Raw genomic sequence first — 9,467 nt, 5'->3', positions numbered from 1 at the left:
TGTTCTTATATATCACTAGATGAATACAATATATTTATTGCCAATGCTTGTCTGATATGTCATGCCAGGGTATTGGAGTACTTATTTAGCAGTTTCTACAGTGCAATTGTATCTTTACAGTTATTGCTTAGAGCTGGAATAAGTAGTTATTGTTTACATGGAGTTCAGCTAACTATAGTCGAACAAATGTGCAAAATCCTAACACTCGAAGAGAAACTGGAAACAGATGAAGTGCAAGTGAATGTTCGTTGTGGTCCACGTCTAGAATCGGTTGTGCAGTGTCCTGCAGAGAAGAAATAATACTACAGGCTAGGGATCATTGGCGGCAGACAATGCCCCACCCTTCTTATCTCCAGAGACACCGTGACCTTGGAGTTCAAGGGACCTTTCTCACGCAGGAACCACCTAATATTTATGAGTGAGAGCTTTTTTTTCAGACAGAACATCTCAGAAGCAGAAAGAGGTAAACATTGCTCACTTTTTCCGAGCAGTGCATTCTGAAAATAAAGCACTAACTCAGAGAACTATCGGGTGAAATGAATTCATCTTACTCACTGCAAGCTCTGCGCTGAGCCAGCAAAGCCCATCATGATACAAGCCCCAAGGGTTGCAGAAATTACATCACAGGCCATTTGGCCTTCAGGGACATGGGTTGAATCTTTGTCCCTCCATTAGGCCCTTAGTAGCCTGATATTCGCCTCTGAGAAGGTAGGGAAACGGCAAAGAGTGGATGCAACAAAAAGTATACAGGCCTCTTGGAGCTCTGCCTACCTTCTGTCTCTGCGAGTATCTAAACATCCCTAAACCCACACGCAGAAAGGGCACAGCCTAGTTTATCAAAGGACAAGCCAGAGGAAGCCGCTGCCAGCCAGGACTTTCTCTCTATGATTCCCAGGGACTTTGGAAATAGGAGATCCCAGGGCATCTGCCTCTGTGGTGCTGCAATTACATGCGGTCATGTTGGAATACTAAGATGAAGGCCATGGGCCAGGGTGTTCCAGTAGAGGAATTCTAGGACATTGCAAGACTGGAATCTGAATGTGGCAAAGGGACAATTTAGAGTGATGAGTACATTGAGGTTGCCAGATCAGATGTTCTCATGAGAATATAGTGGGAACGGATTTCACTGATATATATTGTTGAAGGCATGTACATTCAGTTTAATTCCAGGGCCAATAGTTAATTTAGGTGCTTGTTCTCGACAGTTAGCCAACCAGCCTGGTGCCATTAATGGCAGGTGGTTTTAACTATGGGATCACAAACCTTTCACACATGACTGATATAAAGTCTTACTCACAGACTCCTTTCTGGCACCCTGCTAATTATCTTTAGAAACTGTCACTGAATTCACCATCTTCTGGGCAATACAGAAGTGCATTAAGAGACATTTCTGGCAATTTCCTAATCAGTGGTGCATTTCCCCTGCTGACCAAGAAATTGGAAGCAGACAAGAGAGTTTTTTACAATGAAGTACCCCTGGTTTGGCACATCCCAATGCTTCTCATCTACGTTTGGAACATTCTGTGGAAGAACAATGTTTCAAAAGACACCCCTAACTCGTTTCACAGACTATGGACTAAGGTTTCACATAACAGTAAGGTACAAGAGACATTACTAAGATCGTTTTATCAAAGTGGTCCCTCCTGGCTGAATCATCAAGCTCTTTCTGGAAATAGGTATTGCGCTTGTCGAAGTCTTTCTGAGCACTCGGGTGACAGAAAATCTCCTTTCCTTTAGGAAACTGGCCAAGACCTTTTAACACGGTCACGCCATGTGACCAGAGTGTGGTCCAGTGGGGTACGCCTATGGGTAGAAGCACCCTATCAAGTGATAACGATGATAATGATAACAAGGTATTCCAGTTGCAGATACATTGAGATGATGTAAAGAAGCTTACTGGTGGTGGAAATCAAAGTCGTAACTCATAGCTTAACTTGAGATGTGTTCGATTAAGCACAAATTGCACATGCTTTGCAACATTCTGCAAACTCATTTTATGGAGTTTTTATAGTGTTAAGCAATCAACCTATAATGATCATAATGTTGGATGTTTTACATGTTTTCTAGCCACCAACATCCGCTTGCATTTCCACAAATTTATATCTTTCTTGTGTTGTTGTTGAAGTTTTATCTCAGGCTACTTTGATTCTCATTACCAAAATGCAATGTCCTTAACCAAAGTATGTCAATCAAGAGCTCCAGTTGGCCCATCCATTCTGTTACTGGGCCTCAGATTCTAGATGGGAAAGTATGTCAGCGATAATATGTTTCTTTTCTGGGCGGGAAGTGATAACATCCAACAAGCTTGTCACTGATTTGCTGCATGACTTTTGTTTTTTAGCTATAATAAAATTTGATGGTCCATAACTACTTCAAAATGTTGTTTGTTGTACTCTGGATAGCGGAAACAATGAGTAAAACATTGTTAACGGGCAGTAATAAAAATATATATATTTACATTCTGTGCCATGCATATATAATACAGGGTGCATCCCGCAATCTCAATGCACCTGTGGGAAAACCACTGTTATTGCAATTGTTCATACACTTGTTTGTTGCACAAGAGGCACGAAGCAGACAGCTTTTATTATGGCAGGGAAAACTTCAGAGGGTACATGGGTTGAAAAAGAGTAACTTCAGTTGGTGACGTGTTGGTAAGTTTCCGGTGAAATTGGATAGGTTAGATTGCCTTCCGTTTTTATTCTCCTCCAGGTATTTTATTCCAGATCTTTGGCTTTTGAAGGGTTCTGAAATTCGATAATTATTATGTGTGGTTCAATTGTTGGATAGACAGCGTCTGAGATTCGGTGCTAGTAGCTACATATTTTTGCCTTTTTATTGGTGGCTTTTATATTCTGGAATAAAAATTAACTACAAATTTGACATTACTGCAGTAAGATTTCTCAGAGTCTTTCTAGGAACCTCTTATGTATTTTTAGGGATTTTATTTCAGGTGGAGCCTGCCATTCCCATATGGGGACTGATTGATGACAAATTCTTGCTTGTGATAAGGTTGCTAAGAACAGTTGGCAGCTGGAAGGAAAACTGGTTAACTATTGATACTAGGTTTGTAGAAAATAAAACGACAAATATGAACATTGCCGGCGCCATCTTGCTTAGTGAGGGCCTTTACGTTTGTCCATTTCACACTCTGCTGGTCACCTCCCCCCGCCCCAGCCTATTTCAATTCCTTTCCCCCCCTCCCTGAAGAACTTTTTCTGTCCCTTCTCCCCAAAATTAAATCCGGTTCCCCTGCTGATATATGCCCGGCACACATCTTACGGCAGATTTATACTGTCTGCCCTCTGCCTCCTCTGGGTTTCCTTAATGACTCACTGGCTCGAGGGGTTGTCACTTCATCGCTAAAAGCCGCTTCCATCGTCCCTATTTTGAAAAAGCCAGGAGCCGACCCCTCTGTGATGGCCAACTATCGCCCCATCTCCCTTCTCCCGTTTCTGGCGAAGGTGCTTGAGCGACATGTTACATCTGCGCTCAGCTCCTTTGCCGAGGAGAATGGGAGGCTGGCTCCGTGCCAGGCTGGGTTTCGGCCCAAGCACTCGACAGAGTCAGTGGTGGTGTCAGTATCAGACACCCTCAGAGAGGGCTTGGACATGGGCAGTTCTCAGGCGCTGGTCCTCCTTGACTTGTCCGCCGCTTTTGACACGGTGGATCACTCCATCTTGCTTTCCCGTGTCAAGGCGGCGGGCATAGGAGGCTCAGCCCTCATCTGGCTCTCATCCTTTTTGAGGGACCGGACCCAGGCGGTTCACCTTGGGGAGTTCTCTGCTACCCCCTGTCAGGTCCAGTGCGGTGTTCCTCAGGGCTCTTCTCTCTCTCCTTTACTATTTAATCTTTACATCGCTCCTCTTATCTTTGCCTTACAGCAGCTGGAGGTCACGGTATATAATTATGCCAACGACCTCCAGCTCATCTTCAATCTGTCTTCTACCCCTGACTCTATCTCTAACTTCCAATCTATCCTATCTTTCATCAGGGACTGGATGAATTTCAACCACCTTAAACTCAATCCCGATAAAACGGAACTTGTGGTGACGGGTGGTTGCTCCAGTCCCTGGAATTCTCTCTTTTGGCCCCCCTCCTTTGGTTCTCCTCCTACCCCTGTTCCCTCTGTTAAGACCCTTGGCATCAAGCTAAACGATAAACTCACTATGCACTCCCAGATTGGTTCGGTGGTTTCTTCTTGCTTTCTTACTCTCCGCACTATCCGCTCTATTTCACGTTTTTTTTCTTTCTCTGCACTTAAACTAATTATGTCCGCACTGGTCCTGTCTCGCCTGGACTACGGGAACATCTTGTTCAATGGCATCCCTCAGTACAGCCTGCGTAAACTGCAACTAGTGCAGAACCAGGCTGCTCGCCTTGCCTTCGGTCTTCCCAAATTCCACCATACCTCCCCCCTCTTGAAAACCCTCCACTGGCTCCCTGTGCGGGAACGCGCCCTGTTCAAATTAGGCTGCATGGCGTTTCAGGCCAGGACTGGCCTGGCCCCCCTCTTTATATCCTCTGCCATTAAGGCCTATGTCCCTGGCAGAGACCTCCGCTCCTCGGCACACCTTCTTTTATCAGTCCCTCGCTACCGGAAAAAAAAACAGGGCGGCTCGAAATTTTCCACTCTTGCCCCCATGTTTTGGAACTCTCTCCCTTTTCATCTTAGGTCCCTTACCCAGTATTCTAGTTTCCGCAAAGCCCTGAAGACCTTTTTATTTTCTCAGGCCTTTCTACCGTAAGCCCTGCTTGCCTTTCCAGTCGACGCCTTAGCAGCTGCTCTTGCCCAGTTGGCTGCCTGCTACTTTAGCGCCAAGAAACCGCCCAGGTGTACGTTGCGCTTAACAAATATTTTAAACTTAAACTTAAACCTGTGAATCAACCCGACCTCGCTATCATCCCCCCACGCTCTGACCAAGCCTGAACACATGTACCAGGGTCGTAAAACCTTGTCAGAATGATAATGCCCCGGAGTCACTTCTCTGCACCTGGCCACTCAATCCGGTCCTAGGCACTAACCAACCCCTGTGGACATAGTTTATTACCCACACACGGCAGGGCTTGGTTCACCAACAAAGGGGCCTGATCTAATCAAAGATACAAACTCTTAGATCTGACCGATCCCACATACTTTTAGATCCTGTCGGAATGTCCAGCTGCAAGATAGCGATCATCTGTTAGATCTGGGTGGAGGGACGATTGCTGCTGAGTTTGTGTGGGAACTAGCTTGAGGCGGGGATTCCAAGGATGTTTGACCATGTAATAAACTGACGAAAAAGCATATAAAAGGCCATGCCACAGAGATGCAGTTAGAGCACCTCCTGACAATAGCCCTGGTGTCTGATGTGATGTACTCTCCTCTAGAGAAATAAACATGTTCTTCGCCTTCTAGTTCCCAGCGCCTGCCGCGTTATTTTGATCACTAAATCTTAAGGTGAATTAGAGGTGGTTTGCACCAAGCGGCATCGAAAGTCTTGGGAGTCACGCTGCTTTTCATCAGGTTGATAGCTAAGTAAGTAAGTAGTTCAGAGGTGAAGCAGGATAGGTTGAGTTTCCTCCATCATCTGACAGGTATTATGCACTGCTGTGTGGCTGGCAGGTTTCAGTGAGGATTAGTGGTAAAGTAGAATAGGATTACGTGATGGCTAGTCGAGGTGACTGGATTGTTCTGAGCTGCTGAGAAGATATTAGAAAGAGTAAATGTCATATTAAGTGCATTCCCTGCTGCATCCTGTATGTCTCACAACTAGTTTATGAACGTTAATTGACAAGAGGATAGAGAGGAGGCATTTAGACCGATATCGTTCAATCTTTTCAAACTATTGCAAAGTACTAAAGTCTCCCAGTATACAAAGATTAGGATGTGCTAATGTGATCTCCGCAATGAAGGATGCCACAGCCAGGTGGAAATACGTAAAGTCCTTAGGGGCATATTATCAAGAAAGGTGTTAGAAAGTATCGCTGGTTTAGCGGTAGAAAACTGCCATAAAGCGGTGATAATGGGCTTGATAATATGCCCTTGAGAATTCCAATAGAAGTCCATGTTCTAGTGTGAACATGGGCTTCAATTGGAATTCTCAAGGGCATATTATCAAGCCCATTATCGCCACTTTAGCAGCAGTGTTCTGCCGCTAAACCGGCCATAATTTTAACATCGTTCTTGATAATATCCCCCTTAATACTCTCTCTGGAGATACCCTCGCACAGGGATTACCACACCAGTCGTCTTCTTTGCCATCATTACCAATCCTCAACCAATATGCTATACGCTGCACACACTTACCACTTTCAAAACAGAAATTAACCTTTGTCTTTTGAAACGTTTGATTTAGACGCCACATTCCAGGACACTCTTGGCAATGCTAGAGGGGATATTTTACCAATATGTGGACACAGAAATTCATTCATGTCTCGCTAGTGAAAGCATGCAGTCACCCAGATGAGGCCGCACAAACGACTTTACTCTAGATGTATTTCTTCAGGTAAGGTTACAATGTTGAACAGTTGTGATAATCTTAACGAGGTCAAATTAACTAATACTGTATTTAAGAAGCACGCCCACTGCTAAGTGCACAAAACTCTTTAGGTGAGGTCTGTCTAAGGAATTCTAAGGAGTTCATGCACTGCCATAGGTGAGGTTTAACTAAAGAATTGATAATCTACTCCAGATAAGGCTTGAATAATGGACCATTGCTCTCAATAAGCTAGTGCATGAAATAACCTTTCAACCCAAAATAAGCTACACATTTGGTGTCACTGTTAACACATATAGATCTAGCAAGAAATCACTCCTGAGATTACTATCAACCCCTGTCACGGATATTCTTTGGACGTGGGCTGTATCTTGGAAACATCAGCATGGCTTCCTTGTGAAAAACAGCCAAGCTGCAAAAACAAGACAGCAGCCAAATGACATCTGTGATTGAAAGGTGAATGGAATCTTTTAAACTCTCACACTACCAGAGTAAACTAGTCAGTGTGACTTTCGTCTTGACATGCCGTTCACAACAACCTTCTGTAAGAGTGGTATAGCAGGGGAGCTACATGCTGAGCTTCCCCCAGTCCTACTGATGATCATGGCAAGCTCCTAAATTAACTTAGTTTTGGGCGGCTTAAAGAAATACTATTAACCTTGGAAAGATGCAAAGGCTTACTACGTGGACATGCCGGGACTCAACTTTGAGTCCTCCAGGTGATAACACGTTCTCTGGAGCAGGTAGATCTGTCTTCATTGCTCCCATATCAGAAATCCAAGACGTCAGACTCTTTTAATGCAGGTCAAGTTTGAAAATCATCTGAGGGTCTGTGAAGGAACAAACAATCGATGCTCAGAACATGCATGTTCTGAGCACAATTTCTATTGACTTCAGAATTCAGGGTACTGGGAAGGAAATGCTCCAGCCATGGTATACGATCATGTTACCCTGCCCTAAGTGCCCAACTGAATATATAGCTGTATCCTGACTTTTTATTTTGGCCCAGGCATCACGTTAATTTAGCATGTGTACAGAGGGCTAGACATGCCCCTGATTATGCGAGGACCTGTCCTGTGACATGAAGGGGCACAGCAAGCATGGTCTCATTATGGATAGTGTATCAATGTCCCTCTCATGAGTATAGCACATAGAATGTAGTGGCAGCATACTGTGTTTTTGGAAAAGCCCAGCAATAGATCTGGGACTGAGGCCTACTGACCTATTGAACTGTAAAGTTCCACTTATATTTGTACGCCCAGAATTTTCTCTGGCATCCCTTGTGTATGTCAAGTGAGTACACATGTGTAGTGCATGTAACATCTGTAATTATGGGTTGTGTGTGTGAGTGAGCCTGAGGGATGGAATCCAGCGGGATCTATTGTAGATGCATTTGACCTGGCACAGAACAAAGTTGAAGTGTATTGCCTGCATTCCTGTAGTTGGAGAGGAGAAAAATCGATACCTTAAAAAAATTCCATCAAGAGGTGAGGACGTTTACAGGTGAGGTCGACCCTTTTATCTGTCCCTGATTATGCCTTCACTTGGGTAGTTGTCAGCTGGGTGCAGACATCGCACACTTCTTTGAGCCTGTGTTTTGGGTGATACAGGTTGGAGACATCCCTCGTGCTACCTGCTTTGAGACTGTGCATGGAGAGCAACTTGAGGAAGACAATTAAAAGAAGAACCATTCTACAGTTTGGGACAGTGAATCCACATCACCTGTCTAGAAGCTGGGTATAAAAGTGGGGACCTCAAACCACCCTACTTTGTTCCATTTCCAAGTCCTTCATGACCAGGGAAATCAGTGCTGCACAGAGTACTCAAATTACTACTGTGCAACCAAGGCTGGTTTCTGTTTTACATTCAGTCTCCCAGAAGTGAGGGGGCATCACATGATGTCTGCACTTTCTTCTGGAGGAGCTGTGGATCTGACCTGAAACACGAGAAGCCTGCCTACCTGCTGAGAGAGCAAAGGAGTCTGTCTGGCACAGCAGGGGGTGATTCTATCCAGGAGAACAGGGGGCCAGAAGGTCCCTGGTGGCTGTGAGATATCTAAAGAGGTCTGACTCATCAGAATACGCTAGGAAGGACCCATGTCAAATGGGTCCTCCTGCTCTCTTTACTCTCTCTACTGTGATCATCAGAGGCCCTTCGGGGCTGCGACTGTGACATCACTGTCGTCCCCACAGTAGCTGCAACTACAGTGATCATTGAAGGCCCAGACAGGGGCTGCAACTACCATGATCTCTCTAAGCCCATTCAGGGCCTCACCTACCTCTGGCCCAATTGGGACCACAACTGCTGTGACCACTGTTAGCTCGATCTGGCAGGGGAATGTCCTTTGCCTAAACAAGACCACTTCACCCCATCCAGCAGAGACCATCACAGTCTGGTCTGTACCAGCACAAGTACTGCGGACTCAGAAGACTAAGGCTGGGTTGCACACAGACAGACTCAGCCTGCATGCACACAGTTTCCACTGCAGGTAGGTGAATATATTGCTCACCACTGCCCCTTCTGTAGATGTGCGGGAGAGCGGTCCAAGCCTGCAAGTGACAAATGAGGATATGAAGGCGCCATCCCAGTACACATAGGGTGTCAGATTAAACACTGAGTGCACAATGTCTGCTACAAGAAAATGCTGCACGTGCATTTCATTCACAATATATATATACAGATTTCCCAGAGAGGGGAAACTAGAGGCCTGTGGGCCACTTGGCCACCTGAGAATGGGGTAGCAGTGAGGGAATCCGATAGAGTGTAGCACCACAAACAAGAGTCACACTCAGAAAGAATGATATGTATAACTAAGCGCATTGCGTAGTATTTTGTACAACTGTATGATTAAAAATACTAGCTTTCTTTTAAAAGGAAAGCAATGGGCTGGACATAGAAGTTATTGTGACTTGGTTGATTTCTGAGTTCTGAGCTCAAGCACCGCACACTACCTACCTTCATGAGAAGCCTGTCACCCGCACTACCCTG

This window comes from Lissotriton vulgaris, chromosome 7 (assembly GCF_964263255.1).
Source record: "Lissotriton vulgaris chromosome 7, aLisVul1.2, whole genome shotgun sequence".
Classification (NCBI taxonomy): Eukaryota; Metazoa; Chordata; class Amphibia; order Caudata; family Salamandridae; genus Lissotriton; species Lissotriton vulgaris.
This window is presented reverse-complemented; position numbering follows the sequence as displayed.